We start from the raw sequence: 12,641 nt of genomic DNA on the forward strand, positions 1-12,641 counted from the left end.
TTTCCAGGGTACACAGCACATTTGTACCTGTACCTCCACCTGCCCAGGCAGGCTGACGGAGGAGAGAGACTGGCTGGGGCCAAGCAGGCTGAGAGCAGAGAGAGCTGGATCTGAACACAGCTCTGCTAAATGCATTCAACTAGGACTAAGTGGGAACAGGTAGGTGAGGATTTATGATAGAGTACATTCAGCACCAGCGTGCTAGAGAGGCCTTCACACGTGCTGCAGGAGCACCCCGCAAGAGTGTGGGTGCAGGACAAAGTTAGAGGCTAGGCTGGGGTCTCTGTCTCTTCCCACTTGCATGGAGGTCAAGGCAGCTGGGAAGGAGGGGATGCCCACCAAGTGGCTAGGGGGCGGGCAGGAGAAGGGCTGTGAGTGGAGTGGGTGAAGGAGACAAGTGGTCCAAAGTCAGCTTGAGCCTTGCCAATTGTCTGCTCCGGAGTTCCCTGACCTGAGAGATGATGCGTCCTCTTTCCTTCCCCAGCCTCAGTTTCCCCACCTGTAGGGCTGAAGAGGGAGGGGATATGAGAAAGGAACAGCAGAAGAAGCAGGAAAACTGCCTCTTCCTTTCCAGCAGCCACAGGGCAGAAGTTGAGAGAAGCCAGAGTGAAATTCCTCCTGCCACCGGCAGAGAGGAGGAAGCGCTTTATTTAAAAAGAAGGGAGGGATGGTGGGATTTAGGACTGGGTCTTATTCCCAGAGCGGGGTGGCAAGTGGCAGCCCGGGTGCTCAATGGGTCACCTCTAAACCACAGGTCCTGGTGGTCTGAGGCAGAGGACCTAGGCACAGGTCCTGACTGTGCCCCTCCCACGCCCTGCCATGGGCTAAGCACCTGGTGCTGCCTCAAGCATACGAGTGGCCAGGAAGATAGGGATGGCTGAGGCTGGGAGGCCAAAGGAGGCCTCCCCTTGAATTAGACCCTAAAAGACAAGTAGGATTCAGAAGAGCCGAGAGACCTAGATAAGGGGGAGTGGGGTGCACGGCCAGACTGAGCACCTGGCCTTCCACTGGGCAGACAGATACTGTGCCGAGTTTACAGTAAGAATTTATTGTCCAACAAATTGTTAAATGAATGAATGAATGACCCACCTAGAAAGACTTTCTCCTCCTCCTCTCTCTCGGTCCTCTTCCTGTCTCTTTTTTCTTAAGACTCACGATTTTCCAGCCTCTTTGCCTGGCTGCAATTTAAAACAACTTATCATCTCTCTCTCCACATGTCCGGGGGCTGTCAGCCGCGAGCCAAATGTCATTAGGATGGATGTCACAAGCTGGGATGTCAAAATACAATTAACATTTAAAAGCCCCCCCGCCCAAGACCTCACAGCCGCCTGCTCCTTCGGCTGAATGGCAGGACTCCGGGCGGGCGCCAGGGGAGCAGCCAGGTGACAGGCGCGGAAGGGGCACAGTCCAGCTGGCCCTGGGAGGAGACCTGCAGGAGGCGGTGCCCTGGGAGGAGAGTGTCCTTGCTTCACTGCCCCTCAGTCTGGAGTGCTGCCCCCCCACCCCCACCCTGCCCATCTTCCTCAGACCCTCCAATCCTTTTACCGAGCTCTCCACCGCACGCTTCCAGGATCTTGTTGCACACACTCCACGGACAGACCAGTGTGGACACTGCCCACAGCACTCAGGGTCTTCACAAGTGAGCGTTCCATGCCACTCTGCTACTTTGAGCCTTAGCATCATCCACTGCCAAATGTGAGTCCCAATGTGGCAGGCCACTCTGGGGGCGGTTGGGGGATGAAAGAATGGAGTGAGAAATGCTTTTCAAGGGCCAGGGACCCCACGACTGGGGCCTCAGGTTGTGTCTGATGCTCCTGTCTTCCAAGCCAGCTCCAGGCCCTTGACATGGGGCCAAGACCACACAGGCTTGTTAATTGATTGGCAGTTGGGAATCCCAGGTGGGCCCCTCTGTCAATGTCCCCCCCACCACACTCCAGCCTTGGTTCTACTTAGGAAACTCCATGGACAATGTTTGCTCCTCCCCAAGCAGGACCCAGACAGCTGACAAGACAGGGAGCTGGACACAGGCCCCGGGACCTCTCACTGGCAGAGCCTGGAGGAGCCTGCATCCTGCTCAGGCCGCCTCCAAGGCTGGCTGCTGAGGTATCTCCAGCACGGACGCCAGGCAGGCTGTACTGCCCTGGAAAAAGTCTCATCAAGGCAGAGGAGAAGGGGTATTGTGGTCTGGCCCTGGGGCTGAGGTCACAGCTGCACTGCCCCCAGCTCCCTCCTCCTGATTCCTAGGGAAACATGAGCTACAGGGGTGGAGGGGATTCTGCTCCCCTTGAAGGAGGCAGCAGCATTTATGCAAACACCCCTTGTCCTCCTCCTCCTCTTCAGCTTTTTCTCTCTCTTCCTGTACCCACCTCCCAACGACCGACCCATCACCCAGACCCCCCAAAGAGGACAAAGCAGTGCTGGGGAAGAAAAGCCCACACGCCAGCTCCTACCCTCGTGGGCTGCATTTTAATGGCGTTTGATTGGATCCGATGCGCTTTTAATTCCCTCCTGGGACATCAGAATGAGGGTAGAAAAGAATCTTTAATTCATCAAACTGAAATATTAATAGAATTCTAACCAGCTGGAGTGGGGTACGAGGCCCCCACAATGGAAGACAAGGGGGACAGGCAGGAGCAAGGTGGGAAGGTGGCTGGGGATGGGAAGGTGGGGCATCTCAGGAGGGCTGGGGCCTGCAGAGCCCCACGCTCGGGGTGGAGTAGGTGGCACACTGGAGCCTTTGCTGCATGCCAGGTGCTCATCAGAGTCTCCACAACAGCCCTGTGATGGACTGGCCAGTGCAATGATTCCACTCCACAAATGGGGAAGCTGAGAGGCACAGAGGAGGGAAGGCCCAGGTGTTAGCACCTGTGGTGCGACCCTGGAGACCTCCTCACCCACTGAGACATACGGACTCTACCCTGGACAAGAAGGGACCTGGGCAGAAAACCCAGGGCTCCCCAACGCACACACCCAGCTCAATCCTATATCCCCACCCCTGGGCCTCTCCTCAACCCTCCCTATATCTGGGATCTGCATCACCCCTTCAGGGTACAGACACGAACGCAGGGCCCAGAGAGGCCGGGGCTGCACAGAGATTTCATGCCCAGCTCAGTCTCTGCCCTCAGTCCCTGCCCCAGATTCTGACCAGCCCAGCTTCAAGTCTCCATCCCCCACATTCCGGGCATCTCCATCCTCAGCTCTGTCTCAGGACTTCTGGGGACCCCAAGACTGCCTTGGCTTGTCCCCACCAAGTGCTCCCCACCTGCTGACAAAACCAAATCGCCTTCCCAGGGGCAAAGGCTTTTCCCAAACACTGCAGAGGTCATGGCTGATGGTAGATGCTCTCCTGTGAGCAGGTATGAGCAGGGAGAACAGAACCGCAGGAACCTTGGGGGCACAAAAGCAGAAGCCAGGACCGGGTGCGGTGGCTCACACCTGTAATGCCAGCATTTTGGGAGGCTGAGGTGGGAGGATCACCTGAGGTCAGGAGTTCAAGACCAGCCTGGCCAACATGGTGAAACCCCGTTTCTACTGAAAATACAAAAATTAGCCAGGCGTGGTGGCACATGCCTGTAATCCCAGCTACTGGGGAGGCTGAGGCATGAGAATCACCTAAACCTAGGAGACAGAGGTTGCAGTGAGCCGAGATCACTCTACTGCATTCCAGCCCGACAACAAAGTGAGACTCTGTCACCAAAAAAAAAAAAAAAAAAAAAAAGTAGAAGCCAGGAAAGACCCCCTGTATTCCTGGGAGGCCAGTGCCAGGTCCATGACCACATGGGGTGTTTGAGACTGTCAGTGGGTGCGGGCTGACCCTGGCACAACACTCCCCCAGGTGTCACGCTCTATGTTAAAAGCTAGGCTCTTTCCATAGCCACATTCAGCCACATTCAGCCCGGGCTGTGACGTTCACCACTGCATGGGCACTTGACCTCTCCAGCCCAGGTTTCCTCATTGATAAGGAGAGGAAGATAAAGCCCACAGCTCAGGCTGCTGCGATGGCCCTGTGAGATGGTGAGCACGGCTCCCCGCACACACCTCCCCTCAGCGCGGTCCTGCTCCCCCACCCCAGCCCAGCCCAGCCCCTGGGCCCTCAACTCTCCTTCTCACCTCTGTGGCCAAATTACCTTCTCTTCTGCACCCAAAAACCCCCTCCCCAACCTTCAAGGCCCAGGTTAAGCAGCACCCCTAGTCCAGAATTCCGAGGCATCCCGCTCGCTGGTCTGCCTTCCCAGACCGGGAAGAATGTGTCCCTTCCCACCCCATTTCTTTGGTCCAGCTGGTTTACAGTCCTTGGGCAACAAATGTGAAATGGGTGGGTGGTTGCATGGACAGACAGATGGGAGGTTAGATGGACGGATGGTCCTAACCACACACACACACATATACACACTCTTAGACCTCAGGAAGCTCGTGGGAAATGTGGGATAAAAAGCAGCAGCAGGAGGGCAGGGAGGACACACGTGGGGGGGAGTTGGCACCCCGGCCCGGGTCTCTGTCTGTGCCTGCAGAAGGGGGTGCCACTGCCCCGAGCAGGCACCCTGCGCCGGCCTCCTTAAAATGGAGGGCCAGTTCAGCCACCCCAGAAACGCGGCGAGATCGCTGTGAAGAACGTGAGGAGCCTCGATTCCAGCGCACCCGAGCGCGGGCTCCGCGCCCCACGAGCCGAGCTCCCCATCGCGGGCCAGCACCGCCGCCCAGTGGCCGAACGCTCTCACTGCACCCAGCGGCCGGGCCTGGGGCGGGTCCGAAAGGGACCCAGGCCCAGTCTACGCCTCCCGCAATGCTGGGCGCCTCCCCGTCCCACGCCGGGGGACACGCCCGGATTGAGAGGCTTGTTTTTCACCTGAGCAGATTCCGGAAGGAGGCAGCGGGGGCGGCGGGGGTCTATTTCAGGGCTGTTTCCCAGCTGGGCGGCCGCCCCCTCGGATTCGTGCGCGGCCAAGCTCACCTGCTCTCCTGGCAGGGAGGGGCCTCTTATGCGCACCCACACATACCGGCAAAATCCAAAGAACCTGGGTGGGAGGCGGCAGGTGAGGTTTCCTTGGTGGGAGGAAGGTGGGGTACAGGGGTGGGGTGCGATGCAGAGGCATGGAGGGGAGCAAGGAGGGGCGCGCCAGCCGCAGGAAGCTGCAACTCCAGGTTCCCAAGCCGGCATCCTCCCACTCTCAGCATCCCCTGAGCTCCCTCTCTGTGCCAGGCCGGCGGTTCGCAACCTCAATGCACACTGGAGTTACCTGGAGAGCTTTAAAATTTCCCTGTGTCCAGGCCGCATTCCAAACCAATTAAAATCTGTTTTTTGTTTGTTTGTTTGTTTGTTTGTTTGTTTTGGGACAGACAGGGTCTCGCCATGTTGCCCAGGCTGGTCTTGAATTCCTGGGCTCAAGCGATCCTCCAGCAAAGCGCTGGGATTACGGGAAGGAGCTGCCGCGCCGGCCTAAACCAGACTGTGTGCGGGAGGACCTAGGCTCCAGCTATCCCAGATGATGCCAGGTGCAGCTACGCCTGAGACGTCCATGCCAGGCATTACAGGCGCTGCCAGGCATTACAGGCGCTGCCAGGCATTATAGGCACAGCGTCGGCAGGCTCTGGCATGGGGTAGCCCCTTTCATCCTCACCACAGCCCCAGAGGTACATAGCGAGGTCTCTATCTTCAGAAGCTCAGAGAGCTTAGCCGGGAATTAGGCTTCAACCCCCATGCCCAACCCTGTGCCATGTCTGTCCAGGCAAACTAAAGCTCCATATGCTGAGAGAGATTGTCACTAACATGCATCATTACTTGTGCAATATTTTAATATTTTTACTAATTATACAGCCATGTCGTCCCAGGGGCCCAAGCGCTGAGGACAGAGGGACAGAGTGGAGAGCCAGGGCAGGCAGGCGCTCCATGAAAAGAGATATTTTAGGCCGTGTGCAGTGGCTCATGCCTGTAATCCCAACACTTTGGGAGGCTGAGGTGGGTAGATCATCTGAGGTCAGGAGTTTGAGACCAGCCTGGCCAACTTGGCGAAACCCCCGTCTGTACTAAAAATACAAAAATTAACCAGGCGAGTAGTCCCAGCTTCTCAGGAGGCTGAGGTGGGAGAATCACTTAAAATCCAGGAGACGGAGGTTGCAGAGCCGAGACAGCGCCATTGCACTCCAGCCTGGGCGACAGAGCGAGACTCCATCTGAAAGAAAGAAAAAAAAAGAAAGAAAGAAGGGAAGAAGGGAAGAAGGGAAGGAGGGAAGGAGGGAAGGAAGGAAGGAAGGAAGGAAGGAAGGAAGGAAGACAAAAGAGCTATTTTAAAATTTAAAAGTGCAAATGTCAAGGAGTGTGTGGGTAGGGAGAGGTGTGTGTAAGTTTCACACACTGGAGCCAACTCTAGCTCAAGTGCTCCCAGGCCCCACCCTCTCAGGGAAAGGGAGGGAGAGGGCCCTGGGACCTCTGCCCTATTCCAGGCCCGTTAACAGAGCAGGATGTGAAAACTGCAGCACTAACAGCTGTGTATTGTCACCATCTGCCCCATTTGACAGACAAAGGGATTGAGTGGGAGATGTGAAGTGGTTTGTCCAAGGGCACTGGATGAATCTCCAAGTCCGGTCACTTCCAACTCCAAAACATATCCTGCATCTACACAACCACATGCGTGGAACTCAGAGGTAATGTTGAGCAAAAGAAGCCAGACTCAAGCATACATACACAAACTCCATGTGATTCCATTTCTACAAAGTATAAAAACTGGCCTATAGTGAGAGAAGTCAGAATATTGGTTACCTTTGAAGTGGGCAGAGACCAAAAGGGACATGCAGGGGCCCCTGGGGGCTTTTTATGTTCTGTCCTTCACCTGGGTGCTGATGACATAGGTGTGTTCATGCTGAAAGTGTGTTTTGTTTCAATAAATACATGGAGTGGGGTGCAGTGGCTCATGCCTGTAATCCCAACACTTTAGGAGGCCAAGGCAGGAGGATCGCTTGAGCCCAGAAGTTTGAGACCACCCTGGGAAACATAAGAAGACCCTGTCTCTACAAAAAAAATAAACAATAAAAAAAAATGAGTCAGGTATGGTGGTATGTGTTTGTGGTCACAGCTACTCAGGAGGCTGAGGTGGGAGGATCACTGGAACACAGGACGTAGGCTGCAGTGAGCTGAGATTGCATCGCTGCCCTCCACCCTGGGTGACAGAGTGAGACCATGTCTGTAAACAAATAAATAAAGGAATTCCAAAGCTGTCCAGTTCCCAGAAATGCCCCTGCATTCGAGATGGCTTGAAACAGGAGCTCCAAGCATCTCCACCTCTCCGTCTAGCTCACCTCCGCCTCGCCCTGCAATCCAGCCTCACCCAGTTGGCAGAAAATACGCTCTACAGCTAAGTTTCTTCAGCTGCACACAACAGGATGCCTCTGGCCAATTTAGGCAATAAATGTAAAAACTGTAAAAGAGAATAACAGGAACGAACTTGACAGCACATGTGTAACTTGCTGATGGTCACTGCCTGTTCACTGAGAGGACATGAGCTACCTTCCAGGCTGCCTTAGGATAATGGCAGCCCCTGTAACCCAGCCTCTCCGCATATCCCCCCAAAGCCATGCAGAACAACAGGGAGATCAAAGAAAGTCATTCCTACCCCCTGCCCTCAGCATCGTCTGTGGATGGAGCACTGCAAACTCCATCCACAACCAAGTAGAGAAATAAACATCTGAAAATGACAGAACAAGGTCTGGAGCCCACAGAGTACACAGTCAGGTGGAGACAAAAGAGGAGAGGGCAGCCAAGGCCTGAGTGTAGACACAAACAATGACCCCAGAGAGAGCAAGACCTGCCCTGACTGGGGCAATGCTGAGAAAGGGCTGATGCCCGGTGGATCAGAACACCGACTTCTGGGGGAACTGAGAATGTGCAGGACCAGAGTGGCGGTCTTGAAAGGGCTGAGGAAGTGGAGGGGAGAGGGGGCGACCCAAAAGGGGAAGGCGTCCCTTGAAAGCTTGGTGGTGAACGCAGAGAAGGGAGTAAGCTGTGGAAGTTAAAGGTTTTACAAAAGCAATAATCACAAAATCAAAAGACATATCATCCCCTCCCCACAACAAAAGTATCATTGATTTTTTGAAAAACTTCTTTAGAGGCTGGGCTCACGCCTGTAATCCCAGCACTTTGTGGGGCTGAGGCAGGTGGATCACTTGAGTTCAGGAGTTCGAGACCAGCCTGGACAACATGGTAAAACCTCATCACTACAAAAAATACAAAAATTAGCTGGGTGTGGGGGTATGCATCTGTAGTCCTAGCTGCTGGGGGAAGATGGGGGAGGCCTGAGGCAGGAGGATCGCTTGAGCCCAGGGGGTTGAGGCTGCAATGAGCTGAGATGGTGCCACTGCACACCAGCCTGGGCAACAGAGCCTAGGGGGAAAAACTTCTTTAGAAGAGGGTGCCCTTGAACTAAGAAACCTAGTAAGTCACCCAAATCCCGTGCTTTCTGTCTGCAAGTGCCTGTATTGCTGGTCAAGGGAAATAGCAGATACTTCAACATGAACTGAAAAAAGCAAACATTCATACAAATCTACTATAAGAAAAAAATAGAAAGTGAGAATCAAAACATTTTAGCTGATCAAAATTCTCCTCCAGAAAAATACCAAGTAGAAAACTGTAACACAATACTCCAACCCAAACTAAGTATTCTTACATAAGCCTTTGCAGTATGAAAACCCTTTAAATAAAAAATTTTAAAACACCAAACAGAAATAGACCAAAAAAGGAGAAAAGCAGGAAATGAAAGTTAACAAAAATTAGGAAAGAAATTCAAGAAAAAGTGACAGATCTAGGCAACACAGTGAGAAATACAAAATTAGCTAGGTGTGGTGGCACACGCCTATAGTCCCAGCTACATGGGAGACTGAGATGGAAGGATCTCTTGGGCCTGGGAGACAGAGGTCACAGTGAGCTGAGACTGCGCCACTGAACTCCAGTCAGGGCAATGTAGTGAGACCCTGTCTCAAAAAAAAAGAAAGAAAAGTTAAAATCATTTCAGAAATGAAGATTAAATTGCAAGGTACTCACCCATAAAAATAAAAATTAAAAATATGGCCAGGCGCAGTGGCTCACACCTGTTATTCCAGCACTTTGGGAGGCCAAGGTGGGCAGATCACCTGATATCAGGAGTTCAAGACCAGCCTGGCCAACATGGTGAAACAGTAGAGACAGGTATCTGTCTCTACTAAAAAAACAAAAATTAGCCAGATGTGGTGGTGCCCGCCTGTAATCTCAGCTACTTGTGAAGCTGAGGCAGGAGAATCACTTGAGCCCAGGAGGTGGAGTTTGCAGTGAGCCGAGATCGCACCACTGCACTCCAGCCTGGGTGACTCCATCTCAAAAAAATAAAAATATAAAATAAAATAAAATAAAAAATTTAAATGAATAAATTGAAAGATACTCTGACGGAAAATTAAATTTAATGGAAAATATAATAAGAGATTCATGAAAGAAATGAAAAGAACCAAGAGAACAGAAACAAAATCAATAAAAAGAGTTTTTTAGGCCAGGCACAGTGGTGCATACCTGTAATCTCAGCACTTTGGGAGGCTGAGACAGAAGAGTTGCTTGCATCCAGGAGTTCGAGACCAGCCTAGGCAACAAAGTGAAACCTCATCTCTACAAAAAAATTAAAAATTAGCCAGGCATGGTGGTGCACGTCTGTAGTCCCAGCTCCTCAGGAGGCTAAGGTGGGAGGATCACTTTAGCCCAGAGGTTGAAGAGCTAAGATTGAGCCACTGCACTCTAGCCTGGATGACAGAGGGAGACATAGCTCAAAGGGAAAAAAAAAAAAAAAAGATATTTTTTAAGTGTCAGAGAGAAAGAGAAAGACATGGCTAAAGAAGGTAAGCAAAGATAATCCAACATACACATAATTGGAGTGCCTGAAGAAAAACTAACAGAAAACAGAAAAACAACAGAAAAAATATCAAACAAAAGCATAACCCCTTCCCTGACAAAAAGGGGAAACTTTCTAGAAAAAACAACTTGAGTCTACATATTGAAAGGGCCCATGAAGTACTTAGAGAAGTTGACCTGGAATCATGGACTCTGAATTCTATCTTAGTAAAAACCTGGAAAAGGAGAAAGGCACCTTTACCATGGATAATCTGGTGGGCTCCACCTTAAGCAGATGATCCAGCTCAGCATCACCACTGACATTGTCTGTCCCCAGATGTGCTACAGAAAGTACACGATACCACCTAGGCAGCATTCTTGCTGGAAATGTTTTAACCTGAATCTAATTATGAGGAAACCATCAAATATACATATTTATATACATATATATACACACACATACACACATATATATACACACCACACACACACACACACATACACACACATATATAGATTTAGAAGTGGGGATCTTACTGTGTTGCCCAAGCTGGACTTGAATTCCCAGTCTCAAGGAATCCTTCTGCCTCAGCCTCTCGAGTAGTTGGGATCACACACACACCACACTACCTGGCATCAGACAAAAATAGTAGGGGCCAGGCACGGTAGCTCACACCTGTAATCCCAGCACTTTGGGAGGCCAAGGCGGGTGGATCACCTGAGGTCAGGAGTTCAAGACCAGCCTGGCCAACATGGTAAAACCTCATCTCACTAAAACTACAAAAATTAGCCAGGCGTGGTGGTGGGCACCTGTAATCCCAGCTACTTGGGTTCTCAGACAGGAGAATGGCTTGAACCCGGGAGTGGAGGTTGCAGTGAGCCAAGATAAAGCCACTGCACTCCAGCCTGGGCCACAGAGCGAGACTCTGTCTCAAAAAAAAAAAAAAAAAAAAAAAAAAAAGCTGAGCATGGTGATGTGCGCCTGTAATCTCAGCTACTCGGGAGGCTGAGGCAGGAGAATTGCTTAAGCCCAGAAGGCAGAATTTGCTGTGGGCTGAGATTGCGCCACTGCACTCCAGCCTGGGCAACAGAGTGAGAGTCCATCTTAAAAAAAAGAAAAGAAAAGAAAGTGGCTGCTTTATGTGTTATAGGGGAAGTGGGGGATTCTAGGAGAAGGGGGATTCTGAACAGACATTGTCCACTATGCAGAGTGAACCCAGGATAACCTTAGAGCCCAGAGGAGAAGCAGCAGGCTCGGACCTGGGTGAGGGCAGGGAGGCTGCTGGGCAGACACCAGGGTTGGGCCTTGGAGTGATGGGCACTCCAGGTTTTCTCACCTGCCCCTGCCCTGCACAGCACTGGGCTCATACCAACCTGATATTTTCTCCCAGGAACCTGGATGAGAGGGAGAGAGACAGATTGACTCTAATTGTGTGCTGCACCTGTCATTCATGAATTGGGACACTCACCGCCCTGCAGCCTGAGAGGGAAGGAAAATCTGCCCACATATGGAGAAGGAAGAGGGAAAATGAGCTTGCCTCCTGAGATCTGGCGGTGTCCCTCCCCGCCTCTGACCATGGCTCCCCTTCATGCAGCTTGAGTCTACATATTGAAAGGGGCCTCTGTTCCTCCCAGCTCCAGTCCTCACACAAGCACAAAGTGAAGAGGTCAGAAACCCAAACCAAGCAGCTGGGGGGAATCACTCAACAAGGCCGAGGTCCAGGGTGGGTGTGGGCACAGGGTCCCCTCTGACGGGGGAAGGAGTTGGGACTTACTGCAAGGCAATGGGCGCTGGTGATGAAAGTTTTCAGGAAAATCCTTTTTTTTGGAGACAGAGTCTGGCACTGCTGCCCAGGCTGGAGTGCAGTGGTGCGATCTTGGCTCACTGCAACCTCTGCCTCCTGGGTTCATGCCGTTCTCCTGCCTCAGCCTCCCGAGTAGCTGGGACTACAGGGCCCACCACCACGCCCAGCTAATTTTTTGTATTTTTGGTAGAGCCGGGGTTTCACCATGTTAGCCAGGATGGTCTCCATCTCCTGACCTCGTGATCCTCCCTCCTCGGCCTCCCAAAGTGCTGGGATTACAGGCGTGAGCCACTGCACCAGGCCTAGGAAAATCCTCTTGATGTAGAGTGAAGAATGGCCCCAAGGGGCAAAGCTGGAGGCAGGGAGGCCCGTTAGGAGGCTGTTGGGGTAATCCTAAGGGTCACACAGAGCTCAGGCAGGTGGCAGGGGGTGGAGAAGGAAAAGACTGCAGAGACGATAGGGGAGAGTCAGCCTGGCTCAGGTCATGGGGGCGGGCTCAGAAGGGACCCATCTAGGAGGTATAGAGCAGAGCCAGTGATGCCAATGTTGGTTGATGGGAACACAAGTGAAGCAGAATTGGGGTCTGCCAGGGAAAGACTCAGGGATCCCCAATAATATCTTCAAATATCTCCAGGCAGCAGGTTGAATATTCTCATTCCATGGCCCAAGGAGGAGAACTTGTCCAGAGGGAGAAACCACAGACAGGAAGAAGTGTCTTCCACATGGCGAATCCAAGTCAGGAGGCTGAAGCAGTCAGCCGCCACGGAAACAGCTACCGTGTTTCCGGGGAACACAGGGAAAGGGAGGTCCCTGCCCCCCAAGGTGTGTACTGGAGGGCCAGCATCACTGCATGGCCATGTGTCACAGATACTGCAGGTGACTCAAGCATCAGACAGCAAGGAGACCAAATTTATTTTCTTTCTTTTTTTTTTTTAAGACAGAGTCTTGCTCTGTTGCCCAGCCTGGAGTGCAGTGGTGCAATCTCAGCTCACTGC

The sequence above is a fragment of the Chlorocebus sabaeus genome, chromosome 17 (assembly GCF_047675955.1).
Source record: "Chlorocebus sabaeus isolate Y175 chromosome 17, mChlSab1.0.hap1, whole genome shotgun sequence".
Taxonomy (NCBI): Eukaryota; Metazoa; Chordata; class Mammalia; order Primates; family Cercopithecidae; genus Chlorocebus; species Chlorocebus sabaeus.